The following is a 27807-nucleotide window of genomic DNA, read 5'->3' on the forward strand; positions in this document are numbered from 1 at the left end:
TTATTATGATTTGATAATATATAGGTTAAACCTATAACTCACCAACATTTGTGTTGACATTTTAAGCATGTTTATTCTCAGGTGATTATTAAGAGCTTCCGCTGTCGCATACTTAAATAAGGACGAGATTTAAAGTCCATGCTTGTATGATATTGTGTAAAAACTGCATTCAATAAACTTTTTTCGTTGTAACATATTTGTATTGTAAACCATTATATAATGGGCGTGTGTAAACATGATATTATAGATTATCATTATTTGATAATCTACGTAAAGCTTTTTAAACCTTTATTGATGAAATAAAGGTTATGGTTTGTTTTAAAATGAATGTAGTCTTTGAAAAACGTCTCATATAGAGGTCAAAACCTCGCAACGAAATCAATTAATATGGAACGTTTTTAATCAATAAGAACGGGACATTTCAGTTGGTATCCGAGCGTTAGTCTTAGAGAACCAGAAAATTTGCATTAGTGTGTTTTATCGAGTTTCTTAGGATGCATTAGTGAGTCTGGACTTCGACCGTGTTTTCTTTAAAAATGATTGCTTAACATTTTTGTTGGAAACTATATATTTTTAACATGTGAATATTATGTGATATATTAATCTCTTAACGTGTTTGATATTATGTGATAGATGTCTACCTCTAGAACAAGTCCCATTGACTCACCTAATAATAACGAAGAGTCGAATATATATTGGACTGATTCACAAGTTCCCGAAGAGGAACTGGAAGAAGAATCAGAACCGGAAGAGGAGTAACCAGAGGAGGAGGAACCGGAAGAAGAAATAGAACCGGTGGGGGAAATAATAAAACGGTTAAGTAAAAGAAAATCCTCAACCAACCGACCAAGGTTAATTATGGTCAATGGTGTTTCTGCCAAGGAAGCAAAATATTGGGAGGATTACCGATTCTCTGATGAATCGGATTCCGACGAGAATTCCGATGATGTTATAGAAATTACCCCAACTGAATTTAAAAAGGCAAAAGAAAATAATAAGGAAAAGGGCACTAAAATAGAGAAATCTAATTCCAACCCCGATGAACTTTATATGTATCGTTAACCCCCGAAGTCCTTAAGTTGTAACAATGACCCGGGAACCTCTAAACCACCAGGTTTTTCTAAACCAATGTGGAAAACGACGGCTCGTATTAGGGGAACATCATATATCCCTAGAAACTTGGCAAAACGAACCAAAACCGAAGAAGAAGAAGAAACGAGCGAGTCGGAATAAGATAGTTGTATTTGTGCGGTGTAATATATGTAATATAGTGTGCTTATGCTTTGCGATATATGTAAAAATTGCTTGTATTAATAAGTATCTTTTATGAATTTAACTCTTGTCTATTTTACAGTATAAAAACACAAAATGGATAGACAACCCAATATTTTAGAAGACTTACCCGGAGACATGATTGATAAAATCTTGTCTAGAGTCGGTCAGAATTCCTCGGGACAACTATTTATGGCAAAATCAGTTTGTAAGACATTCGAAGAACGTTCCAATAATGCCTTGGTTTATAAAAGGCTTTCGTTTGAAATATGGGGGATATCACATTGGGAAACCCATAAGTTACGATGTGTTTACTTTGACGCATATATTGCGGGGAACCCAAATGCTATTTTACGCAACGGGTTAAGAAATTATTTTGACTCAATGTATCAGAATATAGGACTTCGTGATTTAGAAAAAGCGGCTAACATGCAACATAAAGAAGCATGTTATGCTTACGGGTTAGTAATGTTCGCTTCTCACCAAAGTGAGAACAAGAACATCGGGCTACAACTATTAAACAAAACGTTCCCACAAGTGACGGAGTCGGTAATTGGGGTAAGAAATGAGGTTTTTAGGTTATTAGGAGACTGTTGGTCATTACGTAACCCTCGTCCCTTGGATGACGTTACAACACGATGTCTTATTCACAGATTCCCGAAGAGGAACCGAAAGAGGAGGAACTGGAAGAGGAGGAACCGGAAGAAGAGGAAACAGAAGAGGAGGAACCAGAAGAAGAAGAGGTTCCGGAGGAAGAAATATTGATACTTACAGTAAATCAATTAAATAAAAGAAAATCTTCAACCAACGGACCGAAGTTAAAAATGGTCAATGGTGTTTCCGCCAAGGAAGCAAAATATTGGGAAGATTACCAATTTTCCGATGAATCGGATCCCGATGAGGATTCCAATGATGTTATAGAAATTACCGCAACCCAATTTAATAAAGCAAAAGAAAATAATAAGGGAAAAAGTATAAAAATAGAGAAACCTGATTCCAACCCCGATGAACTTTATATGTATCGGCAACGTCCGAATTTCCTAAAATGTAACAATAACCCAGGAACCTCTAAACCACCAGGTTTTTCTAAATTATTGTGGAAAATGACGGATCGTATTAGAGGAACACCATATATCCCTAGAAAATTATGAAAACGAACCAAGTCCGAAGAAGAAGAAACCAGTTATTCAGATTAGACGGTTGTAATCATGTTGTGTATTATATGTATTGTAGTGTTCTTGTACTTTTATGTTCTATGTAAAAATTGATTGTATTGTTTTTTAATTACCTTTTACGAATCTAATCCTTGTCTATTTTACAGTATAAAAACAAAATGGATGTTAAGGGTAGAAAACCGAATATTTTAGAAGACCTACCAGAGGATATGATTGAGGAAATCTTGTCTAGAGTCGGTCAGAATTCATCAACACATTTGTTATGGAGAAATTAACTTGTCAAACATTTGAAAGACTTTCCAGAAATGCCTTAAATTATAAAAGGCTTTCCTTTGATAGGTGGGGTATATCACATTGGGGAGACAGTAAGTTACGTCGTGTTTTCTTTAAAGCATTAAATGCGGGGAACCCAAATTCAATTTTACGCTACGCGTTAAGAACCTATTTTGACTCAACATATCCCAGCATAGAATTTCGTGAGTTAGAAAGAGCTTCTAACATGCAACATAAAGAAGCATGTTATACTTACGGGTTAGTGATGTTCGCTTCTTACCAAAGTGATAAAAAGAACATCGGATTACAACTTTTAAATAAAACCTTCCCACAAGTGACGGATTCAGTAGTTGGGGTGAGAAACAAGGTTTTTAGATTATTACGGGGCTGTTGGACATTACGAAATCCTCGTCCTTTTGACGACATTACAACATGCTGCCTAGCCAATGGTCATAACGGTTACTTTCCACAAAATCAAGGATGGGAAGTCGTCTTAGTAAAACCAGAATGCATGACTTGTTTCTGGACTTATGAGTTACGTGTCTTTATTTCTTTTGCTGAGCAATTTGCGTATTAACTAGAATTTCCTTTATAGCTGCCGAGTAGCAATGTTATTATGTGCTATATTTCATCCTATATGTATAATAGCGGTATTATAAGTTTGTAAAATATTTTATAAAGTTTGAACGCGAAATATTATTGTAATAAGTTTTTCATATAGAATCGTAGTAATTGAATTGTATAATAGCTGCTAAGTATGAACTTAACGGGTAGGTACTACCCGAATTAAAACTATAAAATGCTAATATGAAGAAAAAGCTTTTATAAATAAGTTCATATTATGCTACTAAATACTATTGACTACTCTTAAATTCTATATGATTAACTCAATTCTTTTGGCTATTTTTGAAGGAAATGGCACCGGCGACTCGTCAGAACTTGAACATGAGTGAGGAAGACTTCCGTGTTTTCCTTGCTGTGAACATAGCCGCAGTACAGGCTGCGATGCAAAATAACAATAACTCTGGATCTAGCAGTGGAACTAATTCCGCAAAAAATTGTGTAGGATGCTCCTATAAAGAATTCACTGCCTGCAAACCTTTGGAATTTGATGGAACTGAAGGACCAATTGGATTGAAACGGTGGACCGAGAAGGTCGAATTGGTGTATGCCATAAGTAAGTGTACTGAAGAGGACAAAGTTAAGTACGCTACACATACCTTCACAGGTACGGCTTTAACATGGTGGAATACCTATCTCGAGCAGGTAGGACAAGATGCTGCTTACGCACTACCATGGTCAGCATTCAAGCAATTGATGAACGAGCAGTATCATCCCAGAAACGAGGTCAATAAGCTCAAGGTAGAGCTTAGAGGATTACGAACGCAAGGTTACGATATCACCACGAACGAACGACGAATCACAGAATTGTGCATATTGTGTCCCAGAACGTTCGAAGACAAAGAAGAGAAGATCGACGCATTTGTAAAAGGGTTACCAGAAAGGATTCAAGAAGATGTGAGTTTACACGATCCCGCCTCCATACAAAAGGCAAGTCGAATGGCTCACAAATTAGTGAACCAGATCGAAGGAAGGATTAAAGAGCATGCGACCGAAGAGGCTAACATGAAACAAGTCAAGAGAAAGTGGGAAGAAACCAATGAAAAGAGTCACCAATACAACAACAATCACAACCACAATCGCAATAACTATCCCAATAACCGCAACATCAATCGCAACAACAACTTCAACAAACGTCCCAACAACAACTACAATAACCGTCACAACAACAATAACAACAACAACAACAACAACAACAACAACAACAACAACAACAACAACAACAGCAACGATAACAATCCCAACAACAATCTCAATAACAACAATGGCAACAAAAACCAAAAACAGCCATGCCAAAGATGTGAAGAGCATCACCTGGGGTTCTGCACGACATTTTGCAACAAGTGTAAAATAAATGGTCATAGCGCGAAGAAGTGCGAAATCTACGGACCAATGCATAACAGAACTAAAAGAACAAATAATGTCGGAACAAATAACAACGCCATAGTTTGTTTTGGATGTGGAAAACCAGGCCACTTTAGTAGAAATTGCCTGAATAAGGGGAATACTAATGGGCAGGGCCGCGGAAGAGTTTTCAATATTAATACGACAGAAGCGCAGGAAGACCCAGAGCTTATTACGGGTACGTTTCTCATTGACAATAAATCTGCTTATGTTTTATTTGATTCGGGTGCGGATAGAAGCTATATGAGTAGAGATTTTTGTGCTAAACTGTAACAGCCCAACCCGTTAACCAACCAAAAATGCAGAATAAAAAAATTAAAACTGAGCTGACCAGATGGGGCGCGCGGCGCGCAACCCCACCTGTGCGCGGCGCGCACAGGGCCTGGCAGCCCGCTGTCCATTTTTTCCAATTTTCGTAAAAAGATCTCTTGCTTCCCGACACTTATAGACGAAACGCTTTTCACAACCTTTTATATTAGTCAAAACTAACACGTTCCAATAATAAAATGAGTTTTACGAGACCGGGCCCACATCGGCCGTATTACGACTTTCGTACAAAATACAAGTTTTCAACCATATGATTTTTAACATAAAATAAAGACCGAGCATGGCGATTGGGGATACGCTACCCAATCCTAATCAATCCAAAAGCAAGATCTTCTAAAGCAACTACGCAAGTCCACTAGTCCCCACGCTTACCCGAGCCACCGCATCCGTGCAAATCTATAAAAAGGTCAACAACGAGAGGGTAAGCTAAAGCTTAGTGAGTGAGAATATACTACATACATATATATGCATAAAATAAATGTGCATCGCCAACACACAAATAGTAATCACATACCGCAATCCAAGTATAACTAAGTAATGTTATACCTAACGTACCACCAAGCCAAACCACAAGATTAGTTACAACAATAATAGTACATAAGCATACACATATGGTTGCCAACACTACAAGATTAACCCTTAACCTCAAACATACGAAATTTGGCTTAACAACCCGAGCCTTAGTGAATTCGCACAACCCGATATTCACTTCTTCACCAATTCAACAACCGAGGTTGGCCGAACTACCCGAGCCTTAGTGAATTCGCACAACCCGAGATTCACTACCTCATCAACAAGATGACCGAACAACCCAAGTCATCATGAATCCGCACTACCCGAGATTCACTACCCAAAATATTATAAATACGTGCAAGCCGATATTCATTTCCCACACCATAACCCATGCCGTAGGGGTTATAACTCCAAATCACAATCCATGTGATAACGTACACACAAGTGTGCAACTCGCCAACGGTGGTCAACCAAAACGCACAACCGTGCCAATTGGACCCATTACACAAGTCCATAAAAATCCACCTATATGTAAAGTGAGCTCTATAACCGAGAACCACTTCACCCGACCCGCACCCATCCTACACATACATATGCACATAGGATATTAACTCTCACCTTGTCGCCTTGATGAATGCTTCCAAGTAATCCGCAACTCGTCAATGGAAAGTACCTATTCCATTATCACAATTACAACAACACACTTAGAGTGGATTTACAACCAACTCAATTTGACACTTAGTGCAAATTCGACCAATTGCACAAACAAACACAAAACGCGCCCAAACTAACCAATAATCACTAACACTAGTGACAATGGTCCTAATATGTCAAATTAACCCAATCATAAATGTAAAACACTTAAAATTCTCAAAATCACCCATAAACCCTAATTTTGACTCAATTCAAAATTAGTCTTTCAAACACACCAAATGGGTTCCAACACTTCCATAATCACTAAACCTAGTGATTAAACCCAATTACAAGTTCTAAACTTGGCCAATTTGTTCACCAACCCAAAATCCACCAACAATAACAATAAACCCGATTACTAGCATCACTAACTCACTTCATGAGTTAAAATGGGTTTCTCAACAATTTAAGTTCAAACCCTAACTTGAATATCAAAATCAAACAATTAAATTCGGAGTTAGAACTTACCACAACAACCAAAACATAGCTAGGAACGAGGCGAACAACTTTAAAACCCGAGCTTTTGACCACTTCGAACTCCTTCTTCTCCAAAACCCCAATTCTCTCACTAGAATTCTCCATCTCTCTCTAAGATACTTGGGAGTGTTTCTGGATGTGAAAAGTGATCCAAAAGTGGATCCAAACCAGCTGATAAGGCCTGAGATCTGGCCTCAAGTGAAAAGACCAAAAAGCCCTTCATTAAACTTAAAATACAAAAAGACAGAATTCTGTCGCAGGCCACGTGCGCGGCGCGCACCCATGTCTGGGCAGATTCTGACCTTTTAACTTTTACACTATGCTTCACCCACTAAACGTACATTATTCTAACTCTATGTACCGTAAATATTTGGATGTTACAACTCTCCCCCACTTAGAATCGATCACGTCCTCGTGATCCTCGTCACGAAACCAAACGGACCCACACTCCACGGTCCTCAAACATACGTTCCAAACCGACTTCTACCACAATTATCATAAACTCGAAGATTAAACCATTTACCAATTACACACGTGCACGCATTTCAAGACATGCAATACACACGACATCCGAAAACTACCACAATCGCTTAACATTCGCGGAAACATCATGTTTCCTTCCAATCTCTCTAGGAAATCCTCCCCAATGAACCGCCTTTAACACTAAATCATCATCCACGCTTTATGAAGTCCGCAAATCCGAGCACTAAAACTTGCTCAATCCCTCACATTGGGAAAAACTCAACCAATCTCTTACCGAGATATCAATCCCTTAGCGTACCTTTACCGAGTACAATGCTAAGAGCAACCAAGTCTCAACCTAAGGTCAACAACCCGAAACGATGAAGACCGAACAAAAATGAATCCTTAAGGATACGCTTACCACATAACATCCCTTGTAGTGCGCAATACGACCAATACACAACTATCGTAACATACAAACGGCTAAAACCGATAGCGCCCCAAACGACTATGGCAACGCAAATCCCAAGGTGTACAAAATCGACTATTGTCACACCCGTAACAACATGTGAGCAAAACACGGCTATCGCATCACTAATCACACGACATGGTCCTCGCGACCCCACCATTGGTGTATAAACAACCAATAGTTCATAACACAACATGGCTGAAATAACCCGAGCCTAAACACATATAGAGGATGGTTGAAACAACCCGAACCTTAGTGAATTCGCAACAACCTGAAATTCACCAACCCAATCCATATTTCCCACAATGAAATGACCGCACAACCCGAGTCATCGTGAATACGCGCAAACCGATATTCACTACTTCCACCCCATAGTATAACCGAGGATGGCCGTACAACCCGAGCCTTAGTGAATCAGAACTACCGGACATTCACTACCTCAAACTATAAGTCCAACCAACAAGGACAATCGTACAACCCGAAACATTATGAATACGAACAACCCGATATTCACATCCCAAACCACACACAAAGAATGGTACTCGCATTTCCCACCGGTACTCGCATTTACCGATAATGTTATACCATGCCGATATAACACTACTCCCATCACAAATATCCATTAGTATACTTAACACCGCGTACACTAATTCCTCGGGTGGCACCTTAACACGTCACTGCTTCACCCCGGGTGGCGTCTTAACACGTCGACACTACACCCATGATGAAGTCAGCAGACCCCGAAGGTCATGCTTCACCAATATGACACTACTCCCATGATGAAGTCAGCGGACCCCGAAGGTCATGCTTCACCAATCAATGCCCTTTTTGGCCTCGTACAACGAGTAGCGTAACACTGCGCTCTGTTACGCCATAGTGAATCCTAACGGATACCACTAACCATTCACACAATCGAGCAAGAATCACCTACATCGAACATAGGCGCAAAACCATAATTGCCTAGAAGAGAATCCGACGCACACATCCCTTAGCCGAGGGATTTCACCTTGCTCATCAAACACGTCCATTATCTCTCAACGAGATTACCACACTATCACCTCGGTGATAATTTACATCCAAACCATAAGTACAATTTAACCGAAATTGTACTCTACCACAAATCGACCAAAACTAGGTCCCAACACAAGTTTCGGATCTACCATAAGCATTATCCAAATCCTCACCCTAAGGTCTCCTCGTGTGGGAGTGCAACTCCCCCACTTGGAACTACGTTCCATATCCACAACTCGTACTACCGTACAATGCTACCAAAGGTAGACTTTACCAACAATTGGGTTCACACGACCCATCACCACATCTTGCTCCAACCTTGAGCATGCAAGGATTTTAACCAATCCTTAAACACTTCGAACAGAAGACACTACAAGTTACGCATATTTCCTCTCGCAATCTTCCAATTGCTATGGCTTGTCCAATTTCCACCTAGTCACTCATGTACCTAAGGGTTTCTTACCTGTAACGTAAGCACAAAGTAACCGCACTACCATCGGAGTCAAATACCACGCTAGTAGGTATGAAAAAGGCACTTAACACCGCGTCGCGTAGACTCCATTAACAACATACATCGAGATCAAACACTCGACCTTTAAGGGTTTTATCCACCCGTTGAACCTCAAAACTACTTCAACACGGAAGCAAACACGTGCTAACAACGGAACACCAAAGCCCATACCCATGGCTTGGTAGAAATATTTCCCAACACTAAGGAATGCTTGGTTGCACCAAGTCTTACGCCCATACCCATGGCTTTTTAGAAATATTTCCCAACACTAAGGAATGCTTGGTTGCACCAAGTCTTACGCCCTTCGTTCGCCGATCAAAATGCCACCATAGAGTAATTCCAATAGGAACATCACTCATAACAATAATATGTACAACACAATGCTTCTACTAACTCAAACTCAACGGCACATAATAAATAATCAAAGGACATATTTATTAAAATGAAACGTACCTTAACGTCTTCTTGCGACATTCGCCGCCGCCAACTCGGGACAATCCGGCTTGCGATGTCCCTCTTTATGACAATAGTAGCACATTCCGTCATCACTTCTCGGCATTGTGCATTCCCATAACTTGTAGCCCCTAACACTACAATTGAAACATCTAGACGCACGAGAACTCGTCGAACCTTTCTCCACATTACCCATACTCGCACTCGCGCCCTTAGTTTTCTTACTCGGAGCACCATAAGAATCAACCCTTCTCTTACTTGAAAGCTCCCTAACTTTCGATCGCGAATAAGATTCGAAACCCCTAGCCATGTCAAATAACTCCGAAAACGAGTTCACTTGGCCAACGCTAATTTTGCCCTGCAAATCATCATTCAAAGTCCGATAGAAATCTTCCATCAACATCCGATCATTCCCAATATACTCCGGGCAAAAATGAGCCTTCGAAATAAAGGTCGTCTTTAGAGTATTCAAGTCCATCGATCCTTGTTGCAAATTCCGCAACTCATTTCGCATTTCCGACAAATCGGCTGAAGTCCGAAACTCCTCGAAGAATTCCTTCTTAAACCCATCCCACGATAACACCATAAACGTTCCACCACCGACAAGATCAATCTTACCATCCAACCAATCCTTTGCCCTACCCCGCAACAAACTAGTAGCGAGTCTTGTCCTCTTCTCAGGAGGGCATTCAATAGTACAAAAACATCCTTCGACATCCGAGATCCAAGTGGTGCTTACCAAAGGATTCGGTTTCCCATCGTACATCGGAGGTTTAGTCCTCATGAAACTCTTAAGACACCGCTCCATTTCACTACTACCCCGAAATTTAGAATACCTCCTATCCATTTCTTCTTCCAACGCACTCATTTGCTCTGCAACGGCAGCCGCAACTCTAGTATTAAACTCCTCATCATTCGTCTCGATCTCGTTTCGCGGTGCCAGTCTAAAGAATGCAAAACAATTAGTCCACGAATGTATAAAACCATACGCACAACACCGTCCCATCTTGCTCAAAACCCGTCGTACATCACTTGTTTGACACGATTTGCACCCGTAATAAGGTTTGCAAGTCCTTATTACGCACACATGCCGTATCAACTCGTTAGTACAATGACCGCCTCGCTCGATGATATAAACAAACACAAATAAAATTCTACGCGATATACACATACGCGAGAATTATTATCACAACACAAATAACATATTAATAATATCCGCATTACCAATATCGACGTTAGTCCACCTACAAACAAGGCACTAACTATAACCTATTCCGACCTTTAATCCTACAAGTCCCGCAACAAATAAGCACACACAAAAGTCTAAGTCTAGGCACCTATCTCAAGTCACCTAAATCCCTTAGACCATGCTCTGATACCACTTGTAACAGCCCAACCCGTTAACCAACCAAAAACGCAGCATAAAAAAAATTAAAACTGAGCTGACCAGATGGGAAGCACGACGCACAACCCCACCTGTGCGCGGCGCGCAACCCCACCTGTGCGCGGCGTGCACAGGGCCTGGCAGCCTGCTGTCCACTTTTTCCAATTTTCGTAAAAAGATCTCTTGCTTCCCGACACTTATATACGAAACGCTTTTCACAACCTTTTATATTAGTCAAAACTAACACATTCCAATAATAAAATGAGTTTTACAAGACCGGGCCCACATCAGCCGTTTTACGACTTTCGTACAAAATACAAGTTTTCAACTATATGATTTTTAACACAAAATAAAGACCGAGCATGGCGATTGGGGATACGCTACCCAATCCTAATCAATCCAAAAGCAATACCTTCTAAAGCAACTACGCAAGTCCACTAGTCCCCACGCTTACCGGAGCCACCGCATTCGTGCAAATCTATAAAAAGGTCAACAACGAGAGGGTAAGCTAAAGCTTAGTGAGTGAGAATATACTACATACATATATATGCATAAAATAAATGCGCATCGCCAACACACAAATAGTAATCACATACCCCAATCCAAGCATAACTAAGTAATGTTATACCAAACGTACCACCAAGCCAAACCACAAGATTAGTTACAACAATAATAGTACATAAGCATACACATATGGTTGCCAACACTACAAGATTAACCCTTAACCTCAAACATACGAAATTTGGCCGAACAACCCGAGCCTTAGTGAATTCGCACAACCCGATATTCACTTTTTCACCAATTCAACAACCGAGGTTGGCCGAACTACCCGAGCCTTAGTGAATTCGCACAACCCGAGATTCATTACCTCATCAACAAGATGACCGAACAACCCAAGTCATCATAAATCCGCACTACCCGAGATTCACTACCCAAAATATTATGAATACGTGCAAGCCGATATTCATTTCCCACACCACAACCCATGCCGTAGGGGTTATAACTCCAAATCACAATCCATGTGATAACGTACACACAAGTGTGCAACTCGCCAACGGTGGTCAACCAAAAAGCACAACCGTGCCAATTGGACCCATTACACAAGCCCATAAAAATCCACCTATATGTAAAGTGAGCTCTATAACTGAGAACCACTTCACCTGACCCGCACCCATCCTACACATACATATGCACATAGGATATTAACACTCACCTTGTCGCCTTGATGAATGCTTCCAAGTAATCCGCAACTCATCAATGGAAAGTACCTATTCCATTATCACAATTACAACAACACACTTAGAGTGGATTTACAACCAACTCAATTTGACACTTAGTGCAAATTCGACCAATTGCACTAACAAACACAAAACGCGCCCAAACTAACCAATAATCACTAACACTAGTGACAATGGTCCTAATATGCCAAATTAACCCAATCATAAATGTAAAACACTTAAAATTCTCAAAATCACCCATAAACCCTAATTTTGACTCAATTCAAAATTAGTCTTTCAAACACACCAAATGGGTTCCAACACTTCCATAATCACTAAACCTAGTGACTAAACCTAATTACAAGTTCTAAACACGGCCAATTTGTTCACCAACCCAAAATCTACCAACAATAACAATAAACACGATTACTAGCATCACTAACTCACTTCATGAGTTAAAATGGGTTTCTCAACAATTTAAGTTCAAACACTAACTTGAAAATCAAAATCAAACAATGAAATTCGGAGTTAGAACTTACCACAACAACCAAAATGTAGCTAGGAACGAGGTGAACAACTTTAAAACCCGAGCTTTTGATCACTTCGAACTCCTTCTTCTCCAAAACCCCAATTCTCTCACTAGAATTCTCTTTTTCTCTAAGATACTTAAGAGTGTTTGTGGATGTGAAAATTGATCCAAAAGTGGATCCAAACCAGCTGATAAGGCCTGAGATCTGGCCTCAAGTGAAAAGACCAAAAAGCCCTTCATTAAACTTAAAGTTGAAAAAGACAGAATTCTGTCGCAGGCCACGTGCGCGGTGCGCACACTTTATGGTGCGCAGCGCGCACCCATGTCTTGGCAGATTCTGACCTTTTAACTTTTACACTATGCTTCACCCACTAAACGTACATCATTATAACTCTATGTACCATAAATATATGGGTGGATCCAAATCTGCTTATGTTTTATTTGATTCGGGTGCAGATATAAGCTATATGAGTAGAGATTTTTATGCTAAACTAATTTGCCCACAGACGCCCTTGGATAATAAATTTTTACTCGAATTAGCAAACGGTAAATTAATTACAGCAGATAATATATGTCGGAATCGAGAAATTGAACTGGTTAGCGAGACATTTAAGAGTGACTTGATACCAGTAGAGTTAGGGAGTTTTGATGTGATAATCGGTATGGACTGGTTGAAAGAAGTGAAAGCAGAGATCGTTTGTTACAAAAATGCAATTTGCATTATACGAGAAAAAGGAAAACCCTTAATGGTGTACGAAGAAAAGAGCAACGCGAAGTTAAATCTGGTTTGTAACCTGAAGGCCCAAAACCTAATAAGAAAAGGTTGCTATGCTGTTCTAGCCCACGTCGAGAAAGTCAATTCCGAAGAAAAGAACATCAATGATGTTCCCGTCACAAAAGAATTTCCCGATGTATTTTCGAAAGAATTACCGGGACTACCTCCACACCGATCCGTTGAATTTCAAATAGACCTTGTACCGAGAGCTGTACCAATAGCTCGTGCTCCATACAGACTCGCACCCAGCGAAATGAAGGAACTGAAGAGCCAATTACAAGAACTTTTAGAGCGTGGTTTCATTCGAACAAGCACATCACCGTGGGGAGCTCCTGTTTTGTTTGTCAAGAAGAAGGATGGTACATTTAGGTTGTGTATCGACTACCGAGAATTGAACAAACTTACCATCAAGAACCGCTACCCACTAACGAGAATTGACGACTTATTTGATTAACTACAAGGCTCGTCGGTTTATTCGAAGATTGATTTACGTTCTGGTTATCATCAAATGCGGGTGAAGGAGGATGATATTCCAAAGACTACTTTTAGGACGCGTTACGGTCATTACGAGTTTATGGTTATGCCGTTTGGGTTGACTAACGCACCAGCTGTGTTCATGGACCTCATGAACCGAGTGTGTAGACCATACCTTGACAAGTTTGTCATTGTTTTCATCGATTACATACTTATTTACTCAAAGAATGACCAAGAGCACGAAGAACATTTGAGAAAAGTGCTAGAGTTGTTAAGGAAAGAGAAAATATACGCTAAGTTTTCAAAGTGTGCATTTTGGTTGGAAAAGTTCAATTCCTCGGCCATATAGTGAACAAAGAAGGTATTCAGGTGAATCCAGCAAAGATTGAAATCGTTGAAAAATGGGAAACCCGGAAAACTCCGAAACATATACGCCAATTTTTAGGACTAGCTGGTTACTACAGAAGATTCATCCAAGATTTTTCTAAAATAGCAAAACCCTTGACTGCATTAACGCATAAAGGGAAGAAATTTGAATGGAAAGATGAAGGGAATGATGATTTTGTGATATATTGTGATGCCTCAAAGCAAGGTCTCGATTGTGTATTAATACAATGAACAAAAGTAATTGCTTATGCGTCTAGACAATTGAAGATTCACTAGCAGAATTATATGACGCATGATGTGGAATTAGGCGTGGTTGTTTTTGCATTAAAGACTTGGAGGCACTACTTATATGGGGTCAAAATTATTATATATACCGACCACAAAAGTCTTCAACACATATTTATTCAAAAACAACTGAACATGAGGCACCGCAGGTGGATTGAATTGTTGAATGATTACGACTTTGAGATTCGTTACCACCCGGGGAAGGCAAATGTGGTAGCCGATGCCTTGAGCAGAAAGGATAGAGAACCCATTCGAGTAAAAGCTATGAATATAATGATTCACAATAACCTTACTACTCAAATAAAGGAGGCGCAACAAGGAGTTTTAAAAGAGGGAAATTTAAAGGATGAAATACCCAAAGGATCGGAGAAGCATCTTAATATTCGGGAAGACGGAACCCGGTATAGGGCTGAAAGAATTTGGGTACCAAAATTTGGAGATATAAGAGAAATGGTACTTAGAGAAGCTCATAAAACCAGATACTCAATACATCCTGAAACGGGAAAGATGTACAAGGATCTCAAGAAACATTTTTGGTGGCCGGGTATGAAAGCCGATGTTGCTAAATACGTAGGAGAATATTTGACGTGTTCTAAGGTCAAAGCGGAGCATCAGAAACCATCAGGTCTACTTCAACAACCCGAAATCCCAGAATGGAAATCGGAAAACATTACCATGGATTTCATCACTAAATTGCCAAGGACTGCAAGTGGTTTTGATACTATTTGGGTAATAGTTAATCGTCTCACTAAATAAGCACACTTCCTGCCAATAAGAGAAGATGACAAGATGGAGAAAATAGCAGGATTATATTTAAAGGAAGTCATCTCCGGACATGGAATACCAATCTCTCTTATCTCTGATAGGGATGGCAGATTTATTTCAAGATTCTGGCAGACATTACAGCAAGCATTAGGAACTCGTCTAGACATGAGTACTACTTATCATCCACAAACTAATGGGCAGAGCAAAAGGACGATACAAATGCTTGAAGACATGCTACGAGCATGTGTTATTGATTTCGAAAATAGTTGGGATCGACACCTTCCGTTAGCAGAATTTTCTTACAACAATAGCTACCATTCAAGCATTGAAATGGTACCGTTTGAAGCACTCTATGGTAGAAAGTGCAGGTCTCTGATTTGTTGAAGTGAAGTGGGGGATAGACAGATAACGGGTCCGGAGATAATACAAGAAACTACTGAGAAGATCATCCAAATTAAACAACGATTGAAAACCGCCCAAAGTCGATAAAAGTGGTACGCTGACATTAAAAGAAAAGATATAGAATTCTAAAATGGAGAGATGGTCATGCTTAAAATTACACCTTGGAAAGGTGTTGTTCGATTTGGTAAACGAGGGAAATTAAATCCAAGATATATTGGACCATTCATGATTATTGATCGTGTCAGACCAGTAGCTTACCGACTTGAGTTACATCAACAACTCGCGGCTGTACACAACACTTTCCACGTCTTGAATTTGAAGAAATGTTTTGCTAAAGAAGATCTCACTATTCTGTTAGACGAAATCTAAATCAACGAAAAACTTCAATTCATCGAAGAACCCGTCGAAATAATGGATCGTGAGGTTAAAAGACTTAAGCAAAACAAGATACCAATTGTTAAGGTTCGATGGAATGCTCGTAGAGGACCTGAGTTCACTTGGGAACGAGAAGATCAGATGAAGAATAAATACCCGCACCTATTTCCAGAAGATACGTCAACACCTCCTGTAACGACCCTACTTTTTCTGTTATCTTTTACCGTTAATTATTTAACGACCGTTAACTGTTATTCGTGCAACATCATTTCTATGACCTATATTATTATTTTTGTAATAACATATTAATTATCATGTGTAAAATGAATATTTGTATTCATATTTTAAATTGTACGTTTCTATGTGTCGCTGATTTCTATCTGGCGAATCTTTTCGGTCTTCAAATCAACGGTCGAGCTTTTAGGATTTTTAAGTCCTAATTATTTTAAATATGATATTTTGATGTCATATGATTATATATAGTGTTTAAATATTTTATCTGTCGCGTATTTGTTATCTCTCCGAAAATTCAATCGCGTAGTAGCGTTTTCGCGTTTCGGGCTTCGATCTGGTGTTCTGGCCACAACTAATTTACCAAATGTCAAAAATGGGCCATGTGGGTCCCACCCTATTGTGAAACTCGGCCGAACCCTCTTTAGAGAGGGGGTATTGTGTAAATTTTGCATTCTAGTGACATTTAATCAAAACATCACTACATCATATCATTTTAATCAAACCTAAATGAGCTCTCTCCTTCTCCTTCCTCCCTAGGCCATCCCATATCAGCAAAATCATCATCATCATCATTTGTTCATCATCTAAGGCTTGAATCATTCAATTGTTTGCATAATCGGATTGCTCTCTTCATCCTCTACGCGATTGTATCATTCGATTCTCGATTAGGGTATAAACCCTAACCCTAGATTTTTAATTTTTATTTATTTTTCTGTATTTTAATGTTATATTGATAGTATGATGCTTATATGTTATTGTATTGATGATTGTATGCGTAGAATTGCTCGATTATACATGTTTTCGGTTTGATTGAATTGAGACAGCAACATATTCGTTCATTTCTGATTATGTAACTGATACAAAAGTGAAATTGAAGTGTTTAGATGAGTTCCTCTCATCAATACATTAATTTTAGACTCTTGATTCATGTCATTTCGATTCCCGGAATTCTAGATATGATTAAAATGGTGTTTTGTTAAGATTAAATTGTGAAAACGAATTGGTACAGGTATGGTCCGACTTTGTGATCATTTTTAGAGTCTTTAAGGTGTACTAGTGTGTTAGGAATGATGATGGGATGAAGTTTCATGTTCGGGCCATCGAAATCCGAGCCACGGATCACCCGTTATGACTAAAAAGCATTTTTGAGCGGATTGAAGATCCAAACTGATTAGTGGCTGTAATTCACTACTTGTTTGCTGTTATTGTGGTGTTCTTGAGCACACTAAGGTGTCGGGTGAGTTGGTTAGGCGAAGATATATATAAGACTCACCGAAAACTGATTCCCGGGGCTCAAGATATGACCCGATGAACTTTTAATTAAAACTTATGGTTAATTATTAAAACTTATGACATAAATAATGATTTTAATTATTATTAAATTACTTATTATATAAAAAGTAATTATTATAATTTAAGACTTATGATATATATTTATTATATCATTTAATAATTACTTATGATTTAATTAAACATTTTAATTAAACTTATGATTAATAATACTTTTATTATTAATGGAAAATACTTATGATAAGTATTAAACTTCTATTATGAGATTATTATTATAAGACTTATAATAAGGATTAATTAATTATATAATTATTATAAGGCTTAGTTATTATTTAATTATAATTTAATTATTAAATACTTATGGTTTAATAATTATAATTAGAAACTTATGATATGATTAATACTTCATTATTAATTAATAATAATTATGATATGATTTAAAATTTATTATTAATTAATAATACTTATATTATGAAAAATATTTAATTAATTAATTAAATACTTATGTCATATTAATTATATCAATTAAACTTATGTTAACTTTAATGATTCATTTTAATTTAATTAAACTTATGTTATGACCTAATTATACATATTTAACTTTAATTAACATTATAACTTATATTATTATTACAACTTACACTTTTAAAATTAATGTTGACTATGTTTGACCTAGGTTGACTTTTGAGCTGACTTTCGGTTGACTTTGACTTTCAGTTGACTTTTGTTGACTTTCTAAATAAGGAAACTTTCCTAACTTAAAACTTTCTAAAAATAGAAACTTTCTAAATTTGGAAACTTTCCAAAAATAGAAACTTTCCTAAAATAGAAACTTTCGAAAAATAGAAACTTTCCTAAAATAGAAACTTTCCAAAAATAGAAACTTTCCAAAAATAGAAACATTCCAAAAATGGAAACCTGCTAAAAATAGAAACTTTCTAAAAATAGAAAGTGTGTGTCCGTACGCTGTTCCGATCAAACCGATGCATGTTGAGTATTGTGTTATGCCTACTTGTAACATGTACAATAACTATCATACTAAGACTTGACCTAAGTTAGTTATTTATATCGGCCTGCTTTATTTATAGGTCGGCGTTGTGATCATTCCTGATCACTTTACTTCGTTTGATGTTCGCTTATTTGTGTGGTTACTTCGTTTTCTATTAAGGTGAGTTATAGTCCCATTTTTCTATTTAAATATTTTGGGATGAGAATACATGCAATTTATTTTATATTTTGGACACAAGTGGAGGTTGGTTTAAATTATTCATTGTGAGTTGAACAAAAATATTTCCTAGTCTGGTAACTGTAATCACTGGTTTCTACTGGTGAACGCGAATCCTATGGATAGATCTATCGGGTTTGACAACCTCATTTCGAGCTAGTCGCGCTAGCAATTTATAATTGGAATATTTAGTACTTCGTATTTAGTTGAAGATACACTTGTTCGATGTATATTATTTATTGTGTTTGGAAAGGGTAAATAAATGGTTAAGTGGTTACCAGGTGGCTCACGGAAAATGGAATAATGTTTTTATATGTTTTCTAGCATATAATTTTGTGATCCAAAAAGGAGTTGTTATGTTTTCAAACATAAATTTTATGGTTTAAATTAATTATTTTTTGCAATATTAAACCTATAATTCACTCAACATTTTTGTTGACAGTTACTCGCATGTTTTATTCTCAGGTTCATGATTGATTGCTTCCGATGTGCTTAGAGAGTCTGCATATTTATGATGGCAGCTTTTGTTAAACAATAACTTGCATTCTATTTTGATACATTTAATAGTGGTTGCTGTTGACTTTGTTTTGGTCAACTTTTGGTTAAGTAATAATGTATGGTTTTTTTAAACTTACATATTTTGATAGGTTTCCTTTATAGAAAATTATTTTTAAATAAAGAATGCAAGGTTATTTATTAAATTCATATAGAGTTATAATCAAGCTGTGGGACCAAGATAACGATGGTCGTCAAGTGTACTTTGACGGGGCGTGAAAGTTGGTATCAAAGCTTTGGTTGTAGGAAATTAGGCTGCATTGATGTCATTACCCGAGTCAATAGGGTGCATTAGTGAGTCTAGTCTATAGCCTGGCCTAAAATATATTATTATATGTGATTATTTTTATCGTATTGGTATGTATATTGTTATCATACATACATCTCTATTATATTTTGAATCCGGGAAGAACTCCCATTCCGATTTAAACGTATTCTCCGACTCATGCGAACTTATCCTTATAAGAACACCTCGAGTAGTTAAACTGAGAGATGTCATTCTTGACTTCTGAAATTCTCGACATTTCTATGTCATCTATTATGGTTATGTATATACCGTTTGAGTTATATTATGCGAGATGTCATTCTTGACTTCTAAATGCTCGCCATTTCAATGTCAGCTATTATGTTTAGGTATATAACATTCTTGTTATATTACGTGCCTTTGTGTTGTTGTGCCTATGTGCTTTGGTTTTTGAACCGAAAAATGTCATTCTTAACTTTTAGAGATTCTTGGTACTTCGAAGACATTTTTATGTCATCGTTACTCCTATTCGTTACTTTTGATGTTTATGTCTCTTGTGCTATTCTTAACACATTGTTTAAGAAATCATTTTAGGGAAATTGTGTGGAAATCCGAGGTTGATCGCGTGTCCTGACCTCATGTAGTGCTATTGGAATGGAACTATGAATTAGTGAAATATAATGGCGTCAGGCCAATGTTATTATATTACGTTAATTCATAAAGAAGTCCCAATATTGTGACATGAGGAATAGAAAGCGAGTCAAAGAAAATTTTTACACTACTCATTCAGAAATTTCGATGTATTACATGGGTAGGGAAAATATTCATTATCTTTTTTGTTGATATACGAGAAGCTCGTTTTAACCAGATTATCTATCTCATGCTCTATCCTTCATAACTTGTTTGTTAGCAACAGCTTCCCTCGGGAACAGTTTTGGCCCAAGGACTTATGTCCTGATAATAGTCAAAACAACATTTAACTCATTGGTTTTCTTTACCTCGTAACATTTGTTGGTCAAATGTTGCACGACGATTTAAGTCCTTTACTCAATCTTCCACGATCTTACTTCAACTTGTAACCTCTGAAATACAGATACTCTGTTATCATCGGGAGTTTTACACATTTGCTTAATTGGGCGTTTCTCACGAGATTTATGGGCGAATAGAAGTAATGAAATATTTTGTCATTTATACAATTTATAAAATCATATATATACGTATGGATTCAAATGAATAAATTACCCTTACCTATTTTGGCTAGTATATATTAAATCATACCTTCAAAATTATTTTAAAAACTACTCAATTATTGAGCTGTTTGACCAAGTAAATTTGTTTTATATAAAATGGTACACGTTGTACATACTTCTAAATTTACTAAAAACTTCGTTCCGTTTATGTTGTCACATCAAACATTTAAAGCTTTTCAAAACTCCTTTGATTGATTTTATCAAATTTTCGCATTACTCTACAGAGTGTTTGGATCACAGTTCCTCTCATCCTCCGTTTAAGGATGAAACTTACCGTTAAGTTCATTGATAGAAACTCTTACACCACTTTGGATGTCGGTTTTATAAAATTTGTTGGAAAGTCCTTGTGCTCGTAAAATTTACCCTCTTATGCTTGGACATGGCCGAAACGCGGACCGATAAATCAATTTTCTGGGGTACACTCGGTGGTCACCCTATTGTAGAAAAGGCACTAGGTGGGTTTTTACCCCAACTGTTGTTATAGTGGGCATCATGAATATATATTACACTAGACCGTTTGAGGAGTTTCTACTCTCAATATTCGCTGTCAACCGCAACACCCTCGTAAACATCAATCTTAGGATTCAACACTTTGAGGTGCACGAAATTATTTTTGGAGATTCATCTCACCTAGAGTCGGCCATTCTTTATAACCCACGATTCGCGTTCTTTTCATCCGCACATAAATTTAAGAATATGGATGAATCTTAGATTTCCTCGCTCATTGTACAAGGAAGTTCACTCTCATTGAAATATCACACCTTTCGTACATCTTCCTTTTGGAAATGTAATGAAAATCTACTTTGAAGTCCATGATCCTCGTTATCTCCTTTGAGAGAATTGCCTTAAATATCTATGCCACTGATGTGACTACTCCTTGTTGCGACTATATTTCATTCGTCCCAGTTCATCCCCTTGGAGAGCTCCTGTTTTGTTTGTTAAGAGGAAAGATGGTTCGTTTCATTTGTGTATTGATTATCGTGAATTGAACAAGCTTACTGTTAAAAACTGTTACCCTCTTCCGAGAATTAATGATCTGTTCGATCAACTTCAAGGTTCGTCCATTTATTCTAAGATTGCTCTTCGTTCCGGTTATCACCAATTGCGCGTTAAAGAAACTGATATTCCGAAAGCCACTTTCCGTACCCGTTATGGTCACTTTGAATTCCTTGTTATGCCGTTCGGATTAATAAATGCACCTGCTGTGTTCATGGACCTCATGAACCGTGTGTGTAGACCCTATCTGCACAAATTTGTTATTATTTTCATCGATGACATCCTTATTTATTCTAAAAGTGATGAGGAGCACAAAGAACATTTGAGGTTGGTGCTTGATTTATTGTGAAAAGAAGGGTTGTACGCTAAGTTCTCTAAGTGTGCCTTCTGGTTAAGAGAAGTTCAATTCCTTGTACATATTGTTAGTAAACAAGAAATACAAGTTGATCCTGCTAAGATTGAGGTGATTGAGAAGTGAGAGATTCTGAAAACTCCTACTCAGATTCGTCAGTTCCTAGGTTTGACAGGCTATTATAGAAAGCTCATTCAAGATTTTTCACGAGTAGTGAAACCTCTGACTGCTTTAACACATAAGGGGAAGAAGTACGAGTGGAAGAGTGAACAAGAGTCTGCTTTCCAAACTCTGAAGAAGAAGTTAATTTCTGCACCGATATTATCACTACTCGAGGGTAATGATTATTTTGTTATCTATTATGATGCTTCGTGTCAAGACTTTGGTTGTGTTTTGATGCAGCGAAAGAAAGTCATTGCTTACGCGTCACGTCAGTTGAAGATTCACAAGCAGAATTATACGACCCATGATTTAGAATTGGGAGCTGTTGTGTTGGCGCTTAAGATATGGAGACATTATCTATATGAGGTCAAAAGTACAGTGTACACTGATCACAAAAGTGTTCAACATATCCTTGATCAGAAATAGTTGAATATGAGGCAGCGACGATGGGTTAAGACGTTGAATTATTATGATTGCAAACTTTTATATCATCCGGGGAAGGCCAATGTGGTGGCCGATGCGTTAAGTCATAAAGAGAGGGCTGAACCACGTAGGTTTAGACCCTTGAGTATGACAATACGAACTAACCTCGCTAGGCAGATTCTTTAGGCACAACAAGAAGCCTTGAAGGAGGAGAATTTCGTAACAAGAAGGTCAGAGGCATGAGTAAGAAATTTGAGGTACGAGCAGATGGCACGCGGTATTTTGCGGGACGACTTTGGGTTCTAAAATTTGGTGATTTGTGATAACTTGTGTTAGATGAGGGCATAAGGCTCATAAGTCTAGGTACTCTATTCATCCTGGTTCAGGAAAGATGTATCATTATCTTAAGGAGCTGTATTGGTGGTCTAATTTGAAAGCTGATGTGGCTACGTATGTGGCTAAGTGTTTGACCTGTGCCAAGGTTAAAGCTGACCATCAAAAACCGTCTGGACTTTTGGTGCAACCTGAGATTCCCGAGTGGAAGTGAGAAGGTATTACGATGGACTTATTGCGAAATTACTAAGAGTTGTGGGTGGTTATGATACCATTTGGGGTGATTGTTGACCGACTCACTAAGTCAGCTCATTTCTTTCCAATTAAGGAAACAAATTCAAAGGAGAAGCTTACTCATTTGTATTTGAAGAAGATTGTTTCTAGACATGGTGTTCCCGTATTTATTATTTCGGACCGAGACAGTCAATTTACATCGAGGTTTTGGCAGTCCTTACAAGATGCTTTGGGAACTAAATTGTATATGAACACTGCTTATCATCCACAGTCAGATGGTCAGAGTGAAAGGACCATTCAAACGTTGGAAGACATGTTACGAGCATGCATCATTGATTTTGGTAATGGTTGGGATAAGTACTTGCCACTGGCTGAATTTTCTTATAATAACAGTTATCATGCAAGTATTATGCCGCACCTTTTGAAGCGCTGTATGGTAGAAAGTGTAGGTCTCCTGTCTGCTGGAATGAGGTTGCGAATGCTCAACTCACAGGTCCAGGAATTATTCATGAGACTACCGAGAAGATCATACAGATTAAGGAAAGTTTGAGAACCGCCAGAAGTCGGCAAAAGAGTTATGCCGATAAGGGAAGGAAAGATATAGAATTTCAGGTTGGCGACCGTGTTATGTTAAAGGTTTCACCTTGGAAGGGTGTGATACGTTTTGGTAAAAGGGGAAAGTTGGGTCCTCATTTTGTTGGACCGTTTGAGATTATTGAGAGAGTGGGACCAGCGGCATATCGTTTGAAATTGCCACAAGAACTCAGTGCTGTTCACGATGTTTTTCATGTATCGAACTTAAAGAAGTGTTTGGCCGAGGCCAATAAGACTATTTCTCTGGAGGAACTTCATGTTGATAAGCAACTTCATTTTATTGAGGAACCTGATGAAATTATGGACCGAGAGGTTAAGACTCTCAAGCAGAGCAGAACTCCTATTGTCCGGGTTAGATGGAACGCCAGACGCGGTCCCGAGTTCACTTGGGAACGTGAAGATCAGATGAAGCAGAAGTACCCGCATTTGTTCCCAGATGCTGAGTCAACCCCTGCACCTGCTTAAATTTCGGGACGAAATTTCCGTAACGGGAAGGTACTGTAACGACCCTACTTTTTCCGTTATCTTTTACCGTTAATTATTTAACGACCGTTAACCGTTATTCGTGCCACGTCATATCTATGACCTATATTATTATTTTTGTAATAACATATTAATTATCATGTGTAAAATGAATATTTGTATTCATATTTTAAATTGTACGTTTCTACGTGTCGCGGATTTCTATCCGGCGAATCTTTTCGGTCTTCAAACCAACGGTCGAGCTTTTGGAATTTTTAAGTCCTAATTATTTTAAATATGATATTTTGATGTCATATGATTATATATAGTGTTTATATATTTTATCCATCGCGTATTTGTTATCTCTCCGAAAATTCAATCGCATAGTAGCGTTTTCGCGTTTCGGGCTTCGATCGGGCGTTCGGGCCACAAGTAATTTACCAAATGTCAAAAATGGGCCATGTGGGGCCTACCCTATTGTGAAACTCGGCCGAACCCTCTTTAGAGAGGGGGTATTGTGTAAATTTTGCATTCTAGTGACATTTAATCAAAACATCACTACATCATATCATTTTAATCAAACCTAAATGAGCTCTCTCCTTCTCCTTCCTCCCTAGGCCGTCCCATATCAGCAAAATCATCATCATCATCATTTGTTCATCATCTAAGGCTTGGATCATTCAATTGTTTGCATAATCGGATTGCTCTCTTCATCCTCTACGCGATTGTATCATTCGATTCTCGATTAGGGTATAAACCCTAACCCTAGATTTTTAATTTTTATTTATTTTTATGTATTTTAATGTTATATTGATAGTATGATGCCTACATGTTATTGTATTGATGATTGTATGCGTAGAATTGCTCGATTATACATGTTTTCGGTTTGATTGAATTGGGACAGCAGAATATTCGTTCATTTCTGATTATGTAACTGATATAAAAGTGAAATTGAAGTGTTTATATGAGTTTCTCTCATCAAGACATTAATTTTAGACTCCGGATTCATGTCATTTCGATTCCCGGAACTCTAGATATGATTAAAATAGTGTTTTGTTAAGATTAAATTGTGAAAACGAATTGGTACAGCTATGGTCCGACTTTATGATCATTTTTAGAGTATTTAGGGTGTACTAGTGTGTTAGGAATGATTATGGGATGAAGTTTCATGTTTGGGCCATCGAAATCCGAGCCACGGATCACCCGTTATGACTAAAAAGCGTTTTTGAGCGGATTGAAGATCCAAACTGATTAGTGGCTGTAAGTCACGACTTGTTTGCTGTTCTTGGGGTGTTCTTGAGCACACTAAGGTGTCGGGTGAGTTGGTTAGGCGAAGATATATATAAGACTCGCCGAAAACTGATTCCCGGGGCTCAAGATATGACCCGATGAACTTTTAATTAAAACTTATGGTTAATTATTAAAACTTATGATATAAATAATGATTTTCATTATTATTAAATTAATTATGATATAAAAAGTAATTATTATAATTTAAGACTTATGATATATATTTATTATATCATTTAATAATTACTTATGATTTAATTAAACATTTTAATTAAACTTATGATTAATAATACTTTTATTATTAATGGAAAGTACTTATGATAAGTATTAAACTTCTATTATGAGATTATTATTATAAGACTTATAATAAGGATTAATTAATTATTTAATTATTATAAGGCTTAGATATTATTTAATTATAATTTAATTATTAAATACTTATGGTTTAATAATTATAATTAGAAACTTATGATATGATTAATACTTCATTATTAATTAATAATACTTATGATATGATTTAAAATTTATTATTAATTAATAATAATTATATTATGAAAATTAATTAATTAATTAATTAAATACTTATGTCATATTAATTATATCAATTAAACTTATGTTAACTTTAATGATTCATTTTAATTTAATTAAACTTATGTTGTGACCTAATTATACATATTTAACTTTAATTAACATTAAAACTTATATTATTATTACAACTTACACTTTTAAAATTAATGTTGACTATGTTTGACCTAAGTTGACTTTTGAGCTGAATTTCGGTTGACTTTGACTTTCAGTTGACTTTTGTTGACTTTCTAAATAAGGAAACTTTCCTAACTTAAAATTTTCTAAAAATAGAAACTTTCTAAATTTGGAAACTTTCCAAAAATAGAAACTTTCCTAAAATAGAAACTTTCCAAAACTAGAAACTTTTCAAAAATAGAAACTTTCCAAAAATAGAAACTTTCCAAAAATGGAAACCAGCTAAAAACAGAAACTTTCTAAAAATAGAAAGTGTGTGTCCGTACGCTATTCCGATCAAACCGATGCATGTTGAGTATTGTTCTATGCCTACTTGCAACATGTACAATAACTATTATACTAAGGCTTGACCTAAGTTAGTTATTTATATCGGCCTGCTTTATTTGTAAGTCGGCGTTGTGATCATTCCTGATCACTTTACTTCGTTTGATGTTCGCTTATTTGTGTGGTTACTTTGTTTGCTATTAAGGTGAGTTATAGTCCCATTTTTCTATTTAAATCTTTTGGGATGAGAATACATGCAATTTATTTTATATTTTGGACACAAGTGGAGGTTGGTTTAAATTATTCATTGTGAGTTGAACAAAAATATTCCCTAGTCTGGTAACTGTAATCACTGGTTTCTACTGGTGAACGCGAATCCTATGGATAGATCTATCGGGTTTGACAACCCCATTTCGAGCTAGTCGTGCTAGCAATTTATAATCGGAATGTTTAGTACTTCGTATTTAGTTGAAGATACACTTGTTCGGTGTATATTATTTATTGTGTTTGGCAAGGGTAAATAAATGGTTAAGTGGTTACCAGGTGGCTCACAGAAAATGGAATAATGTTTTTATATGTTTTCTAGCATATAATTTTGTGGTCCAAAAAGGAGTTGTTATGTTTCCAAACATAAATTTTATGGTTTAAATTAATTATTGTTTGCAATATTAAACCTATAATTCACTCAACATTTTTGTTGACAGTTACTCGCATGTTTTATTCTCAGGTTCATGATTGATTGCTTCTGCTGTGCTTAGAGAGTCTGCATATTTATGATGGCAGCTTTTGTTAAACAATAACTTGCATTCTATTTTGATACATTTAATAGTGGTTGCTATTGACTTTGTTTTGGTCAACTTTTGGTTAAGTAATAATGTATGGT

This window comes from Rutidosis leptorrhynchoides, chromosome 9 (assembly GCF_046630445.1).
Source record: "Rutidosis leptorrhynchoides isolate AG116_Rl617_1_P2 chromosome 9, CSIRO_AGI_Rlap_v1, whole genome shotgun sequence".
In the NCBI taxonomy this organism is placed as follows: Eukaryota; Viridiplantae; Streptophyta; class Magnoliopsida; order Asterales; family Asteraceae; genus Rutidosis; species Rutidosis leptorrhynchoides.